The sequence below is a fragment of the Apis florea genome, unplaced genomic scaffold (genome assembly GCF_048593485.1).
Source record: "Apis florea isolate Af1SG1 unplaced genomic scaffold, ASM4859348v1 contig_2272_pilon, whole genome shotgun sequence".
NCBI classification, from domain to species: domain Eukaryota; kingdom Metazoa; phylum Arthropoda; class Insecta; order Hymenoptera; family Apidae; genus Apis; species Apis florea.
The window spans coordinates 4239636-4262503 of record NW_028256549.1 but is presented as its reverse complement, the minus strand read 5'-3'; the positions used below and the strand labels follow the sequence as shown (position 1 = coordinate 4262503).

Genomic DNA, 22868 nt, shown 5'->3' with positions numbered 1-22868 from the left:
TTTATGTTCGTTTTTTAACGATAAGTTCAACCGAAACCCAGCTTTCCTTGTTTTCCACCCTTGTTTTTCTTTCTTTTTTTTTTTTTTTTTTTGTTTTTCTTTTCACACAAAACAGTTTATACTAATTTACGAGGACACGTCGCATACACGTGTTCTTCCAAGTTGCTTTCATTCCCGATTCGTAAATTGGTCGAGCGAGACGAGGAGCAACCTGCTCGAAGAGCGTAAGTACACAAAGTGGTTAAAGTATTGTTTCAACGGTGAAGAACTTTGAGTTGCTCTCGTCTCGAGCGAAGTAAACTGCTTTCATACTGTGCCACCTCGCTTCAAGTTCCCTTCATCTTTTCCCTGTTCTCTACTTAACCGACCCTTCGTTAAGGGAACCATCGTTTCTCTTTTCAAATAATACTTTGGCTCGGTTGTAGAGAACGGTCGGTTGTAGAACTTTGTAACTTCACGTGTGTACATATTTTTTCTTCGTCTATGAAATAATTCTATACTATATATGCTTTCACAAAGACAAGACAGACAACTACTTAGAGTAATCGATCAGTCGATATATTAATAATACATATTTTAATACAACAACCGTTATAATGCTTCTTTCTTTCATTCCTTTTTGACATTTTCGTCCACCTCGTTCTACAACTCGTCACTCGAACACGCAACCCTGAAAATATTGTCAACGTTTATAGATTCGAAGAGCAATTTTTTTTCTTCCTTTCTTTTCTTTTTTCATGCACGATAATTGTTTCAATAGGGGAAATTTGTATCCGTTCTCGCCGCATTTCTTCTTCTATCCGAACATTCCTACTCGTGTTTCCTGGCGCGATAACGATCGAATCCGCTGGAAAGTTTGATTAAAAGCGTGGTCGTAAGGCCACGGGAATGATTCATTGTTCGTGGAACGGGTGCATCGCGTTACTTGAAAAGGTGGTACTGGGAAAAACCAAGTAGCGTGGGGAATCATGTGAAACGTTTTTTCATTGTTCGATCGTTTCATTCATTCGATTGTTAATTCTTCTTCTGATAATGGTAAAAGTATATATACGAACTTTTTCCGCTTTTTGTTCCAGCCGATATGTAAAAAAAAAAAAAAAAAAAAAAAGAAAATCATAGTTTCAACAAGCCGAGTTATTGCATTAGATTAAATTTTATAAAATATCCATATTAAAGTAATTATTGATAAATTTGTATATCATTCTTTTTCTTTTTTTTTAAGTCTATTAATCGACTTGAAATTTAGATTACGTGAAATCGATTCGGTTAATGGAGCAAGAATTGATTGATGTAAACGGAGCTTAAAGTCATTGGTGTAAGCGCAATGTTGAAATCTCAGCACAAGTTTCGACAATTCATGATCGATCGATTCCGAAATGTGTGAAAAGTTGTTCGATGTAAACGCGGCTTGAAGTCAACGACACCGATCGCTCGATCAATTTCAATTCTTCGCAGAAAACTTTGATCAATTGGCCGGCCAACTTTTAAAATTTTAAACGCAAACGGGAGCTTCTTCCCTACTTTTCACCCTTCCAAGTTCTCACACTCGGCCGTGAGAGTGGATCGATCGAATCGCCTGTTTCCTCCTCGAATCCCTTAGCTTGCACTTTGGATATTGGATTCTCGATTGTTTGCCAACCGAATCGATGCTGTTTACGAGTACTCCCCAGCAAAGTGGATTTCCTCCCTCCATTCTCTTTTAGCCAGGCTATAAATTCATACCGCATTAAACGGAAGAGTGGAATTTCTTCCATTCTATTAATATCATCGAATCGAGTGAACGTAAATCGTTCATTCGATTTATGGATCGTTCGCTTACAATCCAGAATCGAGGAGGATTAAGGAAGACATTGGGTCACGGTACGAATCGGATTCAATCCAGGCATAAAATTCCGCCGGCCAATTTGTAAGATTCGCTTAGGCGTGAGAAGGCGAAACCGCAGCGCATTAGCCCGAGCTAAATAAAAAAAAAAAAAAAAAAAAAAAAAAGCAATTGATTATTATAAAACGACCGGGCAATATCTCCGGCTGCCTACTTACCTACTTATGGATCGCAACTACTGTGGCCGTTTGTGTTTCGAGAAGAGCAGTTTTGCGAGAGAGAAAGAAAGAGAGAAAGAGAGAGAAAAAACGACGCGAAACACCCTTCGGTAATTTAGAGATCAACGAGTCTCGCGTGATACACCGTTGTTGCACCGTCATCGTCCCATTTCGTTTTAACCGGCTTCACCGGCTAATCATCGTTGCCACGATTATGAGCATGCATTAAGCCTTAAGTTTTAATCGCGAGATTTTCGTGGAAAGTGGAAATGCGACGCGCGCAGAAACGTGATATTCAAAATTAATGAGGTGTCCAAGGGGAAAGTAGAGGAAGGATATACGGCGATAATTTTCGTTGAGAATGATATTAGGTGGGAAATGATAAATTCGAATTTACTTAGAATTTTATTAGAAATAATAATAATAATTTTTGCTCGAAAGTAGATAAATTTTCGTGGAGAAAATAATTCGAAAAATAGAAGAATAATAATTATCGATACGAGGCTTCGTTCTCGAGAAAATCGATTGTGAAATTTTACGCGCATGCACTTGAGAAATGAAGTCAATTGAAATCAGCGATGTTCCTTTAGTGATATCGCGACTCGTCTCTCGCCATATCTATTACATTCAACTACATTTTAAAATATTATTAATCTAAATACGAAACTTGAAGTGCACTCGAAATTTCACATTTCGATTTTCTCTGAAACGAAGCATCAGTGTTAGAAATTATCATTCTTCGTTCTCTTTTACACGAGGTATCAGAATTTTCTTTTTACAAGAAAATTTATAGTTCGATAATTCTCTGAAAATTTCAAGTACCACAAAATTAATTAATTAATTAAGCAACCACACGAGATATACTCGCTCAACAGCGGTTGTTCGAAACTGCTCGTCGTCGTGTATGGCACATCTCGACGAGCGAGCTCTTCGACGTTTCGAGACGGGGAACACACGCCTGCCCTTTAATCTAATACGTCGATCGCCTATTATTAGCGAAATGCATTGTGTCGCGCGCGGTTTAATCGGGACGTTCGCCGCTAATGGAAGTGGAGAACGCCCACCCAAATCAAATCCATCGAGAGCGCAGGGTGTCGAGGCGTAAACGGCCGAGGAGAAGTCTTGCCTTTGAGCGAAATGCATCATCGCGATAATAGATTGTTTGTTCGAGGGAAACAACCACGTCACGCGACGCCTCAAACAGAATCGCGATTAATATTGTCGTGGAACGACAATCTCCGTTGGATATGGCTGTGCCCATGTGTTACACTCTCGAAGAACTATTTCTATCCTTTCTTGGACATAGATGAAAAACAAATCTAGATTGGATTGAATTGAGACGTCACACATAAGTTATATTTGATTCGCTTTGTATCGTGTAATTTAATATTGTCGTGGAATTCAAATTTCCTTTTTGGATGAGACCAACGTGGAAAGCGCATTCGCGATTAGTATCGTCGTGGAATAAATTTCATTGGACGATTTCACGCCGAATTGGAATGCCGATTCGTGATTGATATCGTCGTGGAACGAGAGTCTCGTTGGTTCGTGGAACGTGGTTATTGTCGCGGAATAAAATTCGTTGGACTCGAACTGGGCAGAATTGGAGCGTTATTTGCGGTTAGTATTGTCGTGGAATGGTTAGAATTTCGTTTGAATACGGCCATGATAGGACGCGTCACGCCGTTGGAAAGAGCATCGAGCGCATTGTACATGCTAATGTAATCTTGTAGGAGGGAAACTTGGCATCGAGAACCTTTCGATACCATTGTGAAGAGATATACGGATGCAACGAGACCAACTTCGAGCGTCCCTCGAGTGGGCTTTAGTAGTTTCGAGACATCGAGTGTCTTTTTTCAGGGACGAGATAATTGAATCGTGTTGAATGTAGGCGATGCCGAGGATACGATCTACGTCTGTAGAGGTATTAGATCGAGGAGAGGAATTTGCTCGACCTCAATTGTAAGTACGTATGATTCTTCGGCTTATTTTTTTTTTCGCACAGTGGATTCTTCGACGATTACTTACCTCTTTTTTTCTTTCGTGCGAATCTTTTTGGTTATTCTCTTCTTTTCAAAAACTTTTTTAATTGTACATCGTCATCGATAAGTACAAAAACTAATAATTTTTTGTTACATTTCTTTTGTGGGAACGGTAATTTACGGTAGAATCTACCGTATGATCATTAACGATGAAGATTGGGTGTAAAATTTTACAAGAATTTTTATTAGGGTCATCCATATTTCTCACGATCATATTCCACTCGACAAAAAAGATTACGTCGAAGAATCGAGTTGAAAGGTCCAAACGTAACCAACTAATAAATATATATAGTTTCGAGGAAATAATCGATCGATGCTCTCCCTTCTTCTCCCGTCCGCACAGTTGTAACGTACGTAGAAATGGAAAAACAGTTAGAGGATTCCAAGATTCTATGAAGAAATAATAGCTGCGCCGAGGAAGTTTTATTTTTTCAAGTTTTTCTCTTTTTCATCCAAAGAATTCATCGAGATTCGAGCAATTATTGTAAATAACCGTGGCAGTGATCGTAAAGTGGATGCATAGAATCATGATCAGCCACCGAAATTTACCATATATCCACCACGTGAGAGGAATTTTTTTCCCCCCCCATAACGTAACGCAACGTTTCGCGGAATATACGAGGCGGTCTCTGGAGGCATGTGCAGTGTGCGGCAAGTCGCGCGGAACGCATTATTTTCCTTTGGCAGGCTTAAAATATGTTGTTATGCCGTGGAGCGAACGGGATGAAGGGAGAAGGAGAGAGGAAGCTTAACATTTCGTACGTTGCGTATATACCGCGGAAATGAGGACGCTCGATGAAGCAGGGGGAACGACGAGACTTCACTCGTCGAACACGCCTTCGAATTAGCGAACGCGCGCGTTAAGATGATATCGTTCTAACTAAGAGAACTTGTTGAAACCTTGGCGTGGCACACATTCTCATCCCCTCGTTTTCGTTGCATTATTGCATCGAAATGATAATCGCAAACTTGTTGGTAAGTTTGATAATTTTTATTGAACCGTTTGAAACGTTTGAAAGTTATATCTCTCTCGAAAGATTTAATCTCTCGAAGAAATTAAGAAAAACAATGGAGAGCCAGAAGAACAACTCTTTGTTTTCACTTTTCGTTCCTCCGTTCCTTCCGACTTTCGAGTTTCTAATATAAGTTTAAATGTCGAGAAGAAGAGATTTCGAGATCCGCAGAGACGCAAATCTTGCAATTACTTCGTGGCGGCACGCGATTCCGTACGTATCGTTTATTCCGAGTAATTGCTTCTTTAATGGAGACCGATTTCGAGGCCGTGCAAACTTTCTCGACCCGTCTAAAGTCAATTTGACGACAGTTAAGTAAATTTAGGTTTCTTGGACAACCTTGAGCCGAAGATGTAATTCGTGTCAAGCAATCTGGCCGTGCATCCTCGTGATCCTCTTGTCATGTCTTGCGGTTTCGGGCTGAGTCGCGAAACTGTACACTGTATTTGCAGGTGTTTATTTATCTTAGGTGTCGTCGTATTTGAGATACAATCTTAAAATAGGATAGGAATTCGATTCGCATTTTTCTTTCTTTGAAATTTGTGTTCGCGATCATTGTGAAAAGATCGCGCGCATATGCAAGTTTCGATCATCTTAATGTATCAAAATTATAAAAAATTGTCGAAATTATCAAGATTATCAATTGGGACTAAAAATTCCAGATTTTCATTCGCTCCTTCCATTCCATATAAATTTATGCGAGAATAAAGCAAGATTTATGTACGAATAATTGTCGCACAATAATCGTATATCATTCCAATTACGCAAAGGGATTAAAAAAATTTTCAGAATTACGAATAATATAATGAAATTAACAATCGTACGCAAGGCAATCATCATCGAGCAATAATCGTATATCTCTCCTCGGAGAAAATTACCTCGGAGAAATTAATCTCTGCTCGGGGGAGGGGATTGAAAAAATCCAAAACTGCTTCGAGTTTCGATCGAGTTTACGACCACGACGTTTAATAAAATCCGGAGAAAAAATACAGGCTAATTAAAACGAAAGCGGGAGTCTCTGGAAAGCTGAGAGAGGCGACTGTAACGAGCGGCAGGGTGGCCGAACACAATGTCCATTGCGCGGCCTGTACCGTTATTTTTTTATATTTACAACGTGGCCACGTTCGAGGCCCTGTTACGCAACTTTCGTAACTGTATATCGCGTATATACCGTGTCACGGGATCAACCGAGGAGATATATCTGGCTTCGAGGGGCGAGCTTCCAGCGAGAACTTACGATCCTCCTCCTCCCGTGGCGGATACAGCGGAGTCATCCTTCAACCTCGATAAATCGCCGTTTCGATACGCGCGACCTCGTGAAATACGCGATGACAACGTTTACCCTGCTTTGCTTCCTTGTTACAGGTCTGACCGTTTCTCAAAGTGGAATAAGAATTACACGAGTTGGTTTCAAATATATACAGCTCGAAATAATTAACTTTCTCCCTAGCCGCTCTCCCCAGTCATTCGTCAGATGATTTCGTAATTTAGTGTTGAACCATCCAAATGAATTATCCAATTTTTCTAAATTCGTGAATTTTCTATTGTGAACAGATAAAGTGGGATCATGAGTTAAAGGAAATATTAACAGCCTTCCGTTTGTGTCTCTTGTATGCATATTATCAACGGCGAATTGGATTCAAATGGATTTCACTGTTAGGGCTAATTTTGACCGGAAGTATAATCGTGGAGGTGGTGGTCGGGACGCGCACGTACGACAAGGGCGTCGCGACGACCCTCCCCCTCCACACTCTGATTAGACGCGGCTGTTCGAGAATTCGCTTTTGTCCGCCGATACTTTGCATAGAAATTGCCTCGACCCAATTCACAAAGCGGGTAGAAGCTCGAAGATCTTCCCGAGGTACTCACCAACCCTAATTCATTCGTTCCATGCAAATACGATCGTTATTGGGTGACCGTACTTTCCTCGCTTCTCAAGCGTTCCACATTGATTGAATTTCAGCCTCTTTACAACTTTGCCTCGATTTTTAAGCCAATTTTCATCCGAAATCCTTTATAACAAATTTAAATTAAATTCTATTGGTAATCAAAGGTAAGGATTGATTTATAGATAATTCGATCTCGCGAATAACAAAACAACTCAGAATTCTCAACACGACTGGGAGAAATGTGGTAATAAATCTGCATAAACGTCTTCTGCGAATGAGATCAAATCTCATTTCTAAGAGACGTGGAAAAAGGGAAGGACGCGATCGATTAATTTTTAATCGATCGCCTCGTAAATTCTATTATTAGCCCGGTATTCGGTTTAACTCGAGGAACGTAGAAAGAACGCGTGGAGAAGAAAAAGAGAAGAAAAAAAAGTAAGAACGTTTTCGAGGAAATTTTCCTGTTCTCGAGTGTGGCAACGCTCGTCTGGCAACGTTCCCTCCGTGGAATCGAGACGAAAGATTTTTGTTCCCAGCGCGCATCACCGAGACGAATGCCTCTGCATCTCGTCTGCGTGCAAACTTTCACCGGTGTCCATTGTCCCCATCGTTATGCCAACTCACACGCGCCGTTTGCGAACGCTCCAAGGCTTTCATTTCGCGAGTGACAGTCCTCTTCCATTCAACGATCCCCGTGGACGATTTCTTTTGCACGGGCCACCACCTGGAACGCCTCGAGTCGAACGGACACGTGACGATAATTTTCGAAATCCGCCTTCCCTTCGAGAACCACGATCTCATTCTCCAAACTAGCTTCTCCGAGCTAATTCGTCGAGTCGAATATCGTTATCACTTTGTCGAGCATCGTGGAGCGCTCTCGCGTTTAATGAGATCCATTTAGAGTCCCCCTTTTTGAGAGCGTGTAACAGGCTAAGGATGGGTAAGGTAATTTTACATTTCTAAGTTTCTAAAGAAATCCTAAGATCCTAAGAGGAAAGGATGATCCGTGGAGAGAGAGTCGTTCACTTGACTCCAACCTCGTTTCTCACGCGTAAATGGGGAGAACGATTTGCGAGAGAATGGCTAACCGTTCACCTCGGGGGCCAGAATCTTTTTCTCGTCGCACAACCACTTGTCCACGTCATCCCCGAAATTGCATTGTTGCACGCGAACAGAGACATCTCGTTTGCGAAAAAAAAACTTTTCTCGGCGTTATCCTCTGTTTCTTACGATGTAAAAAGCCCTCGTTTCGACCAGTCGATTTGGATTCGAAAGAATTGAAAGTTCTAAGCAAGCAGGAGTTAATTTTTCGATTTAATTCAAGGCATCGAGTTCGAAACCAGGTTTCAAATTAAGTCGAGATCTTTCCTTCGAATTGATACTCAAAAATAAAAATTAGAATTGGAAACGAGGCGAAATTTGTAAGAAAATTTTCAAAATCTATCTAAATCCCGCATTACGAGTCACTGCAAAACTTAAATTCAAACTCAAGATTCGATATTTATTTACCGAGATTTGGCCACCCGTGGCGAAAAAAGCTGAGAAATTCACACGAGCGGACAAGCATCGCTTTCTCGACGCTTGCTTTTAACGAATTACGAGCACGTATCACGTGAGGAGGATATTGCAAAAGAGTTCGCCAAAGCATGCCTCGATTATTCCGGGCCCATCTGGGGCGCAATAACGAAAAACCGAGGACGGCGGATCTATATATAGGCGATAAATCATGGAGCAAAAACAACGTACGAGGTTCGAACAATGCAACGGGGTGAAGGATCGTGGTTATTCGAGGCCATCGGGGCCCTACGTGACATCGAATAAATGGAAACTCCGATAAAGGGCAAAAATGGACACGCGATAAAATTACGTTTCGAAGAAACGTAACACCTTGCTCGATTAAAATTTTATCCGAGCTCTGTCTCTCTCTCTCTCTCTCTCTCTCTCTCTTTCTTCTCGATTTAAAAATAGAAAAGCCTGTACGAGAGAGGAGGGGATGGATTTTTCCGCGGCGAAAGGGAGGCTTTAAGCCCGATTAAGACCGAGGAAGTTATCGAGGGTGAGACGATGGAGCCGTTTCGTCGATGAATAAAGCGAAACTTCGCCCAATCGGGCTCCAATCGCGACAAACTTTCTCCGCTATTCTCCTCGAGAGACGAGGACCACGCTTCGATGCGCTTTCGAGGCTTCTCCAAGCTGATATTACGATTGATCTTCTGACTTTCTGAACGCGTTGGGGGGATGAAACGTTAGTATCTCGTATCGATTCTTTATTCTGATTATTGTTTAATGTTGAAAGTTAAAAAGAATAGATATTAACATGATTATACCATGATAATCTTTTGACTTAACGAAGCCTTTACATATACTTTTCTTTCACTTTTGTATCGCAACGGCGATACTATGTTTGTCACTCTTAATTACAGAGGCGAGAAGAATAGAATAGAGATGTAAATTAAAAGAAGGAACCAGAAGAGGAGGAGGGAATCATTGTCAGTTTTCAACCTTCCCTTCAAGGTTTCGTCGTCGTCCAGGCTTGCAGAACAAGGCCACCGCGCGGATTGTTTTCGTCGTTTCGCGAAACGGGAACACGCGTGTACAATTGTACAACGGTGGCGAAGATCGTGGCAAAACAATAGGCCGACACGCTTCCACCCGCGACTTCCATCTGCTTTCTTTTTTACTGCTTCCTCTTTTTTCATTCGGCGTTATTACGAAACCGCGTGTCCCGCCAACCGACACTTTCATCCTTCTTCTTTCTTATATCCTCGCTTTTATCAGTTCCGACGATCCCGCCATTCTTGAAATCACAATTGACGTTGCACAATCTTCTTCTTCTAGGTCGCAGATAACAATAATCCGTGTCGAGGTCGAAAAATTTTACTTCAATATTTGCTAATTTTTATTACTTACTTACGGGAGAAGAAACGTGTTCGTCAGTCTATATAAAATTCCAATTTTCTTTCATCGATCGTGATTGAGGTATACCTTGATTATTTGGTTATTGAACGACTAGAGAATCCTCTTCGCATTTCATCGAAGATTTCATCTGTCTACATCGTAGAAACGAGTTGAGAGTATGACGAAATTTCGATTCACACTACTAATAAGATATACCGACTTTTATATTCAAATCGAGACTTCGAATTCGAGCAAAGGATTCCAAACGTGTTTGTGCAACGTCAAAATATTACCGGTATACACCTCTATTCAAATGCATGCATTCGTGGTGCAGTGTACAAAGCGGAATGATCAGAGGAATGTTGGATCACGGCCAGAATCGTCGGGGCCGAAGATCGAGGCTTACTCGAACACGTCGAAATACCAACGAGGATTCTGCGAAGATGAAGATTTCGGTGTGATTTTTTCCAAGAAACTCTGAGAGTCACGAAACGTGTGCAGTTAGATTTTACAGCCGAATGTAGGGAGATCCTTACTGGGCCAATGCAGTTTTACAGAACGGAACGGAACGTTCTCTCCGTTTCCCGCTTTTTAATTGGCCTCGGGATGATAAATCTTGGCGAGCTCGCCTTTAATTGCGCATCGCGGCTCATGATATATTTATCTCGATGAAAGATTCGATGTTGGTAAATTTCGTCAATTATGCAAATTGGAATTTCTTCGGTCGGAATTAAGGCGTGAGATAGTGGCGTAATTACACGGATCCATCCCATATTTTTCCTCGACGAATTAATGCTTCCTACGAGAAAAAGAACCTATTATATGTTATTCCTTCTCGTATAGATACGAACGATAGACAGACCTGACAATTATTACTTTGGATTACGTATTCTAAATTACCAAGAAATGTGAGAAATGATGTATCTAAATTGATCTCTCGAAAAGAAGCACGGAGTGACGACGAGCATGATCGAATCAGCAGCAATAACAAGTAACGAAAATTGGATGTACAAAATTTCTAAAGATTCGAGGAAAAAAATATCGAGGAATAAAAATGAATGGAAGTTTTGGAGAATGTAGCTGGTAGTTGAGATATGCCAAAATGACAGGACACTCGTTGTACAGATACACGAACGAGTTATAATATCGTGCCACGTTTTGCCATTATGCCTTGCTCGACGCGACCGAACAAATTAATATCTCCCCTAGGAAATGTTTCTCCTTGTATTTATCATCATTCCGGTGTTCCCCGCGTGTGGTGAACGGATGCGGCGGGAAGCGGGGTCAGAAAATGCCGCTAGAAAATGTGTATTGCGACCCAGTGACACAACGAAGATCCCGGCAACCGTTATCGCGTGTTGCCTCCGCTTTTTCTCCGCGTTTCTGCGACACGTTTCAGGAATGCGTCGACTGTTATCGATGCTGCACAGTGGTTCTTGATCCTAGCTTCCCAACGCTTATACAGCCTCCGTGGCATGCTAACCTTGCCAGGCAGAACGACGCAAAATTTCTCGTTAAATCGCTTTGTTTCGTTTGAAATTAATCTTTATTTTCTTCGATCGAACGATTCTTTCTGTGAGAAATTTAAGTCTAATTGAAAAACGAAAATAATTTTTATTTTCCTATTGGAAAACAAGCGTCTCGAAGAAAATAGTTTTCGACAGAAATGTTTTGAGTTTTCAATTGTTTAATAAAACGAAGGCTTGAAAATTTTCACTCTTCTCGTTACAATTATTGAAAGGAATCTGTAAGTAAATCTTATCTCGATATTGTATTAAAATTAACAAGTGACGAAAATTAAAAGACAAATATGGAGAAAGGTATAATAAATCGCCATTAACACTTGACATGTGTTCTCTCGACACCTTTCGATTTCTTATAAATCTCTTAATTCAAAGACGATGAATCGGATGAGGTGACGTAAAAAAGAAAAAAAAAAAAGAAATAAAGATGGCCGATCGTCACGTCCGCGGTTAACTGTATTTTAATTGTATCGAAAGACGGTCCTCGGTCATCGTTCGAGTTAATTAAAATTTATTGCCGCATCTGGCACGCGTGTTTGTTAAGTTTAATGGAAATTCTGGAGGGCGGCTTTGGAACAGGCGCTGGTATCGAGCGCTCAATTACAAGAGAATATACGATGGCTTTAATTTAATCATTAACCGGCATATCGAACTTCGCGAAAATGAAGAAAAAGAAAAAAGAAAAAAAGGGCAGAAACAAATATACATATATGTGTATCGAGAAAGTCGAGTGAAAGAGATGGAGGGGGAAAAAAAAAAAAGGAACACGAAGAAAGAAAGAAAAAAATGGATCGACTGGTTCGTTCCTCGGCATCGATCGGCCCGTTCGTTCCTCCACTTCCGTCGTTTCTCTGTCCTTGAAAAGCAATTAAACGCAAGTGCGTTCTCGTGAAGGGGCCACGACGAGAACGGGAATACTGTTGGCGACGCGGTCGATAATTAAGAAGAGAGAGTCGACTCTGCCTTGACTATCTCCTCGACGCGTTATGCCAGATCCACACCGAGACCGATCCTCTTAACACGTTCAATACAGTACCAAAAATCGAAGCGGGTCTCTAATGGCGGATATTGGTTTTCCATTAAATATAAAGAATCGTGTGAAATGGATCCAAAATGAATGTGTATAGTGGCGATAACATTTGTAACGAAGGAATATAGGAACGTAGAAGGAAAGCTGGAAAACTTCTTTTCATTTTTCAGGCGAAACAATCAGTATGACGCGAGCGTACGCGTCGTACCACGTTTGAATAAGAAATCTCCTTGACGCATACGTTGCGTCACGAGTATTGAATGTGTTAATAAACATTACGGATGCTTCTTAGTGTGAAGTAACGCTACTGTTGTATAATATAATTCTATCGTACGGTCCAGAGAGGATTAGAACGACCGAGAAGGAGAATGGAACGATTCAAAGCCAATGACACCGTTCCACGGACGTTATTGTGTAGTTTACGGAAGTGTTACAACCGACGTGTAAATCCTGAGAGAGAGAAATTCGTGAGTCTTTCAACGATTTTAAGTAATCGTGGGCAGATACAATAAGTCAGAAAAATGTTTGAAACGTTATTTTTTTTTTTTTTTCAAAGAAATTCGTGCAACTCGAAAATTTTAATTTTAAATGAAATCAATTCGTACAAAATTTCAGCATTTTTCAGTCAAATTCTAAATATAATTTTTTTTTTTTGAGAATTGTTTTTGTACCATAAGATTATTAAGAAATTAAAAATATATTGGAATATTGGTCGAATCTGTTGCAATAATATTTGGATAAAACAAATTGCTCCATATATTATTCGTTGTATATATCATAAAGTTTCATTAAAAATAAAAAATTCATTAACATTTCATTAAAAAATAAAAAGTTGTTCGAATATTTTCGTGAGCCATATAGCGTGTTTCGTGGCTCGTTGCATCTGCGCCGCTTGTCATACATAACATTTAGGTGTTCTTAATTTTGTTAAAAACATAAAATGCTCATTTACAGTCTTCTTCCTATTACAAATATATTCAATTCATTATCGAAATGATCCATTACTTATCCCGACCAACGACTCACCTACCATCGAGAAGAATCTTGGCTAGTCCAGATTCTGAATCTTCATTCTATCTTTCTCTCTTTCGTTGAAAAAAAACTAGAAACCAAACTGAGAAGAGAGAATTCCAAGAGGATTCTTTCGAACGAAACTTTATCAAGGGGATCAATTTCCAATCCTTCCAACAATCCTTCCTTCTACGAAAACAAAAAAAGACTGATCCACGTCGAAGCAAATTACAGCTAAACGCGTGCCGAAAAAGGATAAAAGGAGGGAAGAGAGGGCGCTCGATCGATAACCAAGCTCAATTACCCGCAATGCATCGAGTAAATAAATTCAATCCACGTTGTCCCCGCGACCGGCCACGGTCCAAGTGACCCACTTCCGTCGAGGTTGAACAGGACGAAGAGGAGAGGGGCGCGCGGGGTAAACGAAAACGAGGAACGCGCGATTCTCGAAGGGAAAGGGAAGAATCGTGCGTGGCCAGTTCCGTAAAGGGGGACCTTTTAACCGCTCCAACGTCCAATAAAACGAGCCCAGTCTCACCGTGGAAATTCCTCCTCGACACGGTCGTAAAGCTGCCATCGCGCCCGTGTCAATTAGGGGCGCACACACGCCACGAAAATTCGACACGAGGCGATGGAATCGAATTTCTGCCTCGTGCCAGTTTCCACGATCAAGGCCGTGGTTCCTGCAAAACGTTTTCCTCCAATATTCGGCGAGAAAGCTCTGCCAGCGGGTTTATCTAGTTCGCGAGCGTGCCGAGTTTCTCGTCGGAACGGATATCGATTCCATCAAGCACGATGTTGTTGGTAAATTCTGTTATATCGTAGTTAATGCGTTATCGTATTGGATATTGGTGAAATGTTTCTCTCCAAGTGCTAATATCCTCGTCGTACATGGCTCTTAGCATATCGAGTTGGGGATCGTAGCAGGATCTTAATATTGTCGTTAGAGATTCTAAATATACGCTCTTTCGATTCTATGTTGTAGTGTAGTGTTTCTTTGTTGCTTTATTAACGTTGCATCAATTATTCGTATGGTTTATTGGAGGATAAGGTTACAATTTTGTATTCCGAGATGAATAATGTGCTTTATTATCATAGTCAGATACACTTGACACATTTCATAAATTGAATTTTAATAATTAATGAGGTTACATTATAATATAAATATTTATAATTCTTATTTTTTTTTTTTTTTTTGATTTATATCTTGATGGTAACACTTGACAAACAAAAAAAACAGCCGATTTTTAATATAAAATTTTCATTTGAACTTCGATACGTATAAAATGAGAAGAAAATTTGGACGTTTTTTAAGGGCAGGAAACAGGCCCATAATTAAAATCTCAATATCCGGTTTTTAAAACGCCCATATACGTATACCCATGTTCCTGGATATCACTCGCATTCCTGAACCACTCTGTCAGTCTTCCACTCGGCGCTAAAACTCTCAACCCTCTCGTGAATCTCGTATATATTCTCGTAGCCGAGGAAGCCCCACACGCGCAATTAGCAAAGCCCTTACACGGGGAGGAGGGCTCGAAAGAGGGCCGGTGCCTAATTAAAATTTCACTTAACACGCAACGTTGCAACCTAACAAGCTTGCTACATTTTTCTTTTCGCGAAATAAACTCTGGACCACCCTATCTGCGACAGAATCCATCGAACTCGAACACTCGGTTGTGTGTCGTTGTGAAGCGCAACGCAACAACCGAGCGCATTCTCACTCTCTTCCCCTTCTCTTTTTCTTTCTTCTCTCTTATTTTCCACTACACCGCTACTCTTATAACGAGACCGCAATTAACCAGGAGACCAGGCCGGGGTCCAGCAATTTCGAGCACTCGTGTAACGTCGATGGGTGAAAGGCGAGAGGGAGGGGAGAGGAGGAGTCGTTTCTAAGTCATGCCATCCGCTCCACTCCTGTGGTAAATTCCGCTTCGGTTCGGCTAATCGGCTGCGCGCATCCCAAATGAGCCTGGTCCCCCGCAGAGGGTTGCACCATGTATTTTAAACGTATGCAAAGCTGAAGATTGGCCGCACGATTTATGCCGTAATGTTGAAACCGGATTTCGCGCGATACAATTACGCGAGAATGGGTGCAGCACCCTGGCTGAAAATTAAATTGAATGGAGAGATTGGGATTGTTAGTGCGTAATAAAGGATTGAATGGAGGATTGTTGATTTTTGTAGATGGACAAGAGGGGTGGAGGCAGTTTCTGGGAATTGTGTTTGGGAGAAAATAATATTTTTCGAAAAATAAAATAAAGCAAACCGAGATGCTGTGATTTTATAATATATATTTTTTAAGTAGTTGTCTCTTGAAACGTTACTTTAGATGGCATCTCTGATTAAATAACAATAATAAGAAGGAATAGAAAGGGTGTGTACATATATGTGTCAAAGGAATATTTCAAGATTTACGATGTTAGTTAAGTGAATTATAGAGAATTGTTACTTTTTGGCACCGGTCCTGGAACTCGCCCTTTTCCAAAACTAACTACGTGATTAAATGTAATATTCTTCTTCGAAACACGAATGTTGGCTGAAAAATTTTAAACGAATTCTATGGCAGCATACACAGAAAATATCCTGTCCTTTGAACCTTGTTACTACAAATTTTGAACAAGCTCATTTTGTATCGATCAATCCTGTATTGTAATCCTGCTTGTCAAGGAGGGGGAGAAAATATGGATCGATCAATTCGATCGGGATGTGTAATTCTTCTTTCGATCCTTGAGATCGACTTCTCTAATCCGATAAATATATTATCTCGAAGATAACTCGAAGAGGAAACATCTTGTTGCTCTTGTTGCTCCACATGATGCATCTTGGGCATCGATCGCATTGAACGGGCCACGGTGAAAAAAAAAGAAGGAAAGAAAGCGATTGTCGAGGAGAAATTCCTTTTTCAAGTCCTGTCGGACCTCCGCTGCTATCCGACTGGGAACAATGGAATCAACGGCGGCCGCGATATACGCGACGCAAGTGTACCGTGAAAAGAAAATGCATCTCGGCCGCGTGTTTCGAAAGATCTACTCGAAGTTTGTTGTTGAAAAAAAACAAAAAAACAAAAAAGCAGCAATTATTCTATAAATTATTCTATAAATTCTATAAATTCGCGTCAAAGTTGTACAAATCAAATTATCGTACTTGCTTCAATTGAATCCTTTATTTAATCTAAATCATCGTACACTGTGCTACTAATTTTATAATAATTAAACACGTGTTAGGTCCATAAAAAAAATTTTAGGTTAGGTTTGCGTCACACCGCGTGGAAAGCAGGAAACGGTTACTGGTAGAGCTGGTCGAGTTTGAGGGATATCGATGGTTCGAGTCAAGTTTCTATTACGGTCAGATAATAATAGGAGATTACAAGTGAAACTTGTTCGAAAGGTTAAGAGTCGAGGCGGCGGAACAGAGAGCGCGAACCACGGAAAATGGGTTAATTAATCGTGTCAATTGCCCATTTACCACCTGGTCGAAAAAAGAAAAAAAAAAAAAATCTCGGTTTCATTAGACGTTTACCAGGCATTTCCACTCTGAATCACCGAACTTTTACACGCTGCAAGGACTTCTCTTGCAAGGAATCCTCTGCGTAATAACATTTCCATTCGCCTCTCTTTTCCTCGTTCTCTCTCGCTTCGGTATCTAGCTCATCGCAATATATCTCGGCTCACGCATGCGCAATTAGTGGACGCGTTTAACACAAAGCGGGCAGGTTTAATTAACGCGCCAATTTTCAACGGGTCGTCGAGTTATCATCCGGTGAAAAACGTCGCGATATTTTCACCGGATAAGATCGAATCTCCCTTCGAATCTACAAACTCTCCGTTGTTAATCAACATGATGAAATCGAAACGATAACGATGCAATCTCGTTAACGCATATACATATACTCTGCGACAAAACGATATAGCACGCTCTATAATTTTCACCGGTTTCTGACTGTAATTTGCATATCGTGGTAAAAAAAAAAAAAAAAAAGTAACGATTACTAAAATTAAATTTGATTTCGAAAAGAAAGATTAACCATATAAAAACGATACATTTGACGAAAATCTAATTATAATTATTATCTTTGGAATACTCTCTCTAGAAAAAAAAAGAATTTTTAAATCGCGACTAATCTTTTTCCATATTATTAAGAGAGGCGTGTTTTATATGGTTTTATAAAATTTAGATACATTTCATTGTCTCGAGACGATCATAAGGTGCACACGATCATTTTGTCGCGGAGTGTAAGTCCATTACATTACTGGTAGCGTGACTGTTCACAATATGAATATTTTACCTCGTTAACCTCGCGACAATGTAATTATCTTCTGGTAAATACGATCAAACGATAGCCTTTAAATATCCGCAGCCGTGAAACGCGTGTTAATTCCTCTCGTGCTAATTGGTCTGTCGGCAATTATCCGCGCGGCGTTAATCCTCGTGCGGGATATCGAAACTAAAAAGTTTCTCCTGTGCCAGATAATCTGCACGAGGAACTTCAGGTTCACAACAATATGGTGAACGCGTGTGCGCGGAATCGGTTGTTATTTTCCCGGCACCGCTTACGCACCAGTTACGAGCCGAGAAAGGAAATGCATTTCGCGTATGGAGAGCGTCCGGCTGAACCCGATATCGCACCATGCACCACTCTATGGAGCGTTCTTAGCATACCATTTATTCTTGTTATGTTCTTTATCGTGAAAGCGATGTTCATTGCTCGATCGATTGTCAACGTGAATTATCTTTTTCTCTTTCTGCTATACCTAATCTTTTACACCTAATGGAAGTGAACGAGATTCGAACGAAGGTAATTTATTAATTGTGTTGAACAATACGCGTCTACTTGACGAAGATCGGAAGTTTCGACGAAGAGGCGGTGATTCGGGATGCAAATATAAACGATAGGAAGGAAGTTGTTCAGAAAGGGAACTCGAACGTTTGTACTCTCCATAATGGTATTCATAAATAAGTGGCGATATTGCGGCCGTTCCGTAGCGAGGTAATTAAGTTGCTCGAGTTGAACGAGCAATTTCGGGGAAAGTAAATATTCAAATGCTATTATCTCGAAGCCAGAGACGCTTCTACAATTTCGTATTCGCGGGAAGGAATAAAAAAAAGTAAGTCTACTTTGCATACCGAGACACCATTTATCTCTCTTAGATTTTGAAATTTCTTTTTTTTTTTTTACGAGAGGAAATGAATTTGTTGAACGCGAAGAAGAGAATTTTTACGATTCTTTCGATTTACTTTTCAAACGAAGAAAAAGTTTCTTTTGATTTGTATTGGTAAATTTTCGGGAATATAAGGTGAATCGGTAGGAATGATAGGATGAAAGAACAAATTAGCCGGTCAATGGAGGAAACCAATTAAACGAGGACGCGGAGGAGCGCGGCAAATTTTTCTTACCGGTTCGCGGAAGACGGTACTCGTTAGGCCAGCGAACTAGAGCGAAAACTTCAAAAACTGGTGAGAGTGGCCGTCGAGAGGCATAGATCGCGTCTCGGTTTGTCTACAATGTAGAATCCAACCGATGGAAATCAACCCGGTCATATTCGAATATTAATGATCCTCGCGGCGCGTGGTTTCGTTTTCCTATCCATCTTCGTCCTCTTCACCGCCTAGACCGATTTCACGAGATGAGATACCAGCTTCTTTTTTCTCTCCCTCTTCTTTTAACCGTACAACTAATATAAAACTCGTACAATGATTAATATATCAAATTATGTCGTTGTAATATCGATACGCGTGTCGTCCACGTATAGAAACGTATCCGATATTTCATAGATTAAAATCGTAGAAGAGAATTTGATTGAAATAAGAAGGAATTATTCTTGCCTCGTGAAATCAAATTTCACGACATAGATATTAGGATAAAACTCCTCGTATCGGTGATGAACGTATCGCGATTGTTAAGGTTGCCGAAAAAAAAAAAAAAAAAAAAAGAAGAAATCGAATAATAATACGGATATTTACGTGATAAATTATTATTCGTTGGAGGGGAAACAACATGGGCATATCCTTTATAGATATCCATCTCGGATTCCATTCTTATTCCAGTCCGGATCGGGCGAAATCTTGTGAGATAACTCGCCCGAGCGATCCCTGAAACGATCGCTCGAGGCGATGTCCACAGAGGGAGGAGGCGCAGGACTAGACTCCGGACGAGACAGGTAGCGCGAGAGAGGAGGCCGTCGGCCTCGACTGCGTTCTCCAAGAGGTCGACCCACTTCGCCCAAAGGCGAGAGGGACCGTACTGGTAGGCAGTTACGCGCGTATACGTGCACCTTATACACGATAAATATATCTACGATCTTCTCTTTGCGTGGTATAACGGCCTCACCCTTTCTCCGCTTTTCCCCCTCTCTCTCTCTCTCTCTCATCTTCGTCCCTTCTTCGTCTCTCCCCCTCGATGCAACTTGAAAACTTGTATTTTTCGTTTGTCGATCGATGAACAAGGTCAATTCTTTTTTTTTTTTTGTTTCGTTGCAATTGATAGAAAAATTAAGATCTTTGGATGAATATACACGTGTAAAATTTATTTGATATACGTTATTATATTTTCTTCGATCAGTATAGAAAAGATATAGCAACAAGTAAATAAACAAATTAAGGAGGAATAATGATAAGAATAAATTTACGATATTGATAGATACAATTATATATTCTCGTTAAAAAGAAAACAATATAAATATTTCATTAATAAATTAAATAAACATATATAAGTAATCTCAAATTTTAATAGATTAAGAAAAAAATTTACGCTCGCGACAAGATTCAACTTTTTCACTTAACCCCTTTATCGCCACCCCCAATCGAGCTTCACAAAAATCACGAACAGTCACGCAGAGTCACGTGATCGTTTCCGGAACCGAGGAATTAACCGCGAGGGATTTTCCTTTCGATCGGGCCGCGGTCTCGCTATCGGCTGTTTACGTCTCGTTTCGTCTGTCCTCGATGTCGATATTGGTCGTCGAAACCCGTAGTGTTCGGCCGCGTCTCGCGTCGATCGCACGTGTGTGTCTCTCGTCGCACCTCACGAACCCTGTCTTCGTCTCTGTTGAAAAACGATCGTCGAAGCCGCGATCGAAACGGCAAATTTTCATCATCTGGAAGAGGGAGATAATGGGAACGAAGAGTTATTGATAGAACGAGAGAATCGAGAAGAAAGAAGGTGGACCCAGAAGAAGAGCCGCGTGAAATCACCGCGGTTATTCTTCCTGGCGGGAGACGACACGTGGTTTCTGCAGGCACGCGGCTCCCTACTCTCCACCACGAGTTCCTCGTCCACGCTGGACGCAATCAGCCGATCCTCAAAGCGCGACCGGTAGTCGTACCGCGTGCACGTGGAGCTCTCCCATCCACCGATTATCGTCGATCGATCGACTCGTCCAGCATCGATCTAACATCCACGCGATCCGCGCGATCTCTGGGACGATGATCGAACGCCCGGCTCGCTTGCTCGATCCATGATCCGATCGATCATCGAACCGCTAATTTGAACGTCGGCAATTTTCCTTTTTCTCGAATCGATATCGAGATCGGGTTCTGTGAATCGACTTCCGTGGAAAAGCCGTTTCGGTTTCGGTGGTGAATCACGGTTTCGGGCCGGCGACCATCCAGTCATCCGGCCAGACTGGATCCGACCGGATTTCACCTTTCGACCAGAAGAAGAACAGGGATACAGGGTGGAGTTCCTTGGAGTTCAGTGGCACATGTGATCGTGATCGGGAGAGCTGCTCCAGTGTTCTCGCGCGGGGGCCAGCAGCTGTTTTTGCCCTCCGCTTTCGGATCCTGAGCAATGGACGGCCAAGAATGAAGAAAGGGTGAACGTTCGGCTGCGTAGAACGTGAGAGAGAGAGAGAGAGAGAGAGAGAGCTGCTTCAAATCGGGTGAGTCAACGTTTTGTTTCTATTTTTTTTTTTTCGAATGTTTAAGTTTCGACGTTTTCTCGCGGTAGATTTAGACGCGAAGCTTGTTTATCTACGTTCGAACGGATCGCTCGTTGATTGTTGCGTTGTGTTTGTGGTTTCTCCGATACTTTCTTGTTCGCGCGCGCGAAAGAGAAAAAAAAACATTGCCGTGTAATAGCTTGGAGACGTCGTAGAGTGTCGCGAACTAGGTTATATCTTTTACATGGAAAATTTGCCTCGAGCTGCCAGCTGTTTCTGCCTTGCTTGCTTTCGTGTTGTTTATCTATACTCTTGGGTGGGGAAAAAAAGAAAAAAAGACTCGTCAATCGCGTTTATCAAAGTAATCTTGACAGAGTTTATGCGGTTTTTGTTAATGCGTATACATTTAAAAACTTCCTCTCGAGGTAGAAATCGCGGGAAGAAATGATAAATTGCGGATCGTAAATCTTTTTTTTTCTTTTTTATGGATGGATCAATGAATGCATAATTGATTTATTAACCGCGTTAATAATTAATAAAGGATGCTTTCGAAAACGGATCAATTTCGACCTACTTGGCTCGTCGAATCGACCAATCTTTTCGTTTAGAAATAGAAATAGAAATAGAAATATGTTTTGGACTTGCAAATCCATCTGAAAAAAAATTTTTGATAATTTCATTCGAGTAGGTTTGCATCAAGTTTGCAAATTTTTTGGTAATATTGATCGATTCGAGGAGACCTCTTGATTAGAATTCTATCGTTCGTGATAAAAGGATTTATTTATAATTATACATTACAAATAAATTATAATGAAAGGAAGGGGGAGAAAGATTCGAAGCCAAATAGGATGGCTGATATAAACACGAATTAACACTGCATCGTTGGTATTCCGCTCGGTCGGATATAAATGAAAGTGATTTAATTTCTTTGAAACTGTCACGCCTGTTGAATAAAGAAAAAACAAAACCTCTAAAGTAGCAAAGTAGGAATTCTTAGTTTAGATTAAGCTCGGTATATAATCTCGATATCGCATGGAATTTAATTTCTAGGCTAAGAATTCGAATTATTTAGATAGATCGGTGGTATTTGGGTAATCGGAAGATTGTACTTTAATCCAACGCTTACTCGCTATGTTAATTAAAGTTGAACACCTGATTCATCTATAGAATTTAATCGCTCGATAACCCATTTATTATCATATTTCCCCCCCCCCTCCTCGATTATTACGTAACTTCGTTAGTTTTAATCACTTTATAATGAATTTATTAAAATTCAAAATTCTTACGAACAAAATTTTAAATATCTAAAATTGAAGTAGAAGATATTTATCCGTATCGCGTTTAAAAGATGCCGGCAGAGATCGAATCGACGAAAAATAGATTTCCTTTTCCATTTATCCAAACGAAACAACAGTTTAAATCCGCTCTTGTCTCGGCTACGTCATGTTGGCATTGTTTCTGCAATCGGTTGCCACGCAGTTCGAGAAATAAATATATCACGAAATAAAACGGAACCGCGTAATCGACGCGAGGCTCGCGATT

At 40.7% G+C, this 22868-nt stretch overlaps 1 protein-coding gene across 4 annotated transcripts in view; it reads left to right on the top strand.

Annotated features, from left to right (window-relative positions):
- Positions 1-22868, top strand: part of LOC100864886 (uncharacterized) — a 74409-nt gene that overhangs the window by 992 nt on the left and 50549 nt on the right. For 3 of the 4 annotated variants that reach the window (XM_086917780.1, XM_086917777.1, XM_086917782.1), the window contains exon 1: positions 20433-21326. The exons of the other annotated variant lie outside the window; for it this stretch is intronic. The gene's annotated coding sequence lies outside the window, so the exon portion shown is untranslated. Of the gene's footprint in view, positions 1-20432; positions 21327-22868 lie in introns of those variants that run through there. 4 annotated transcript variants of the gene reach the window in all.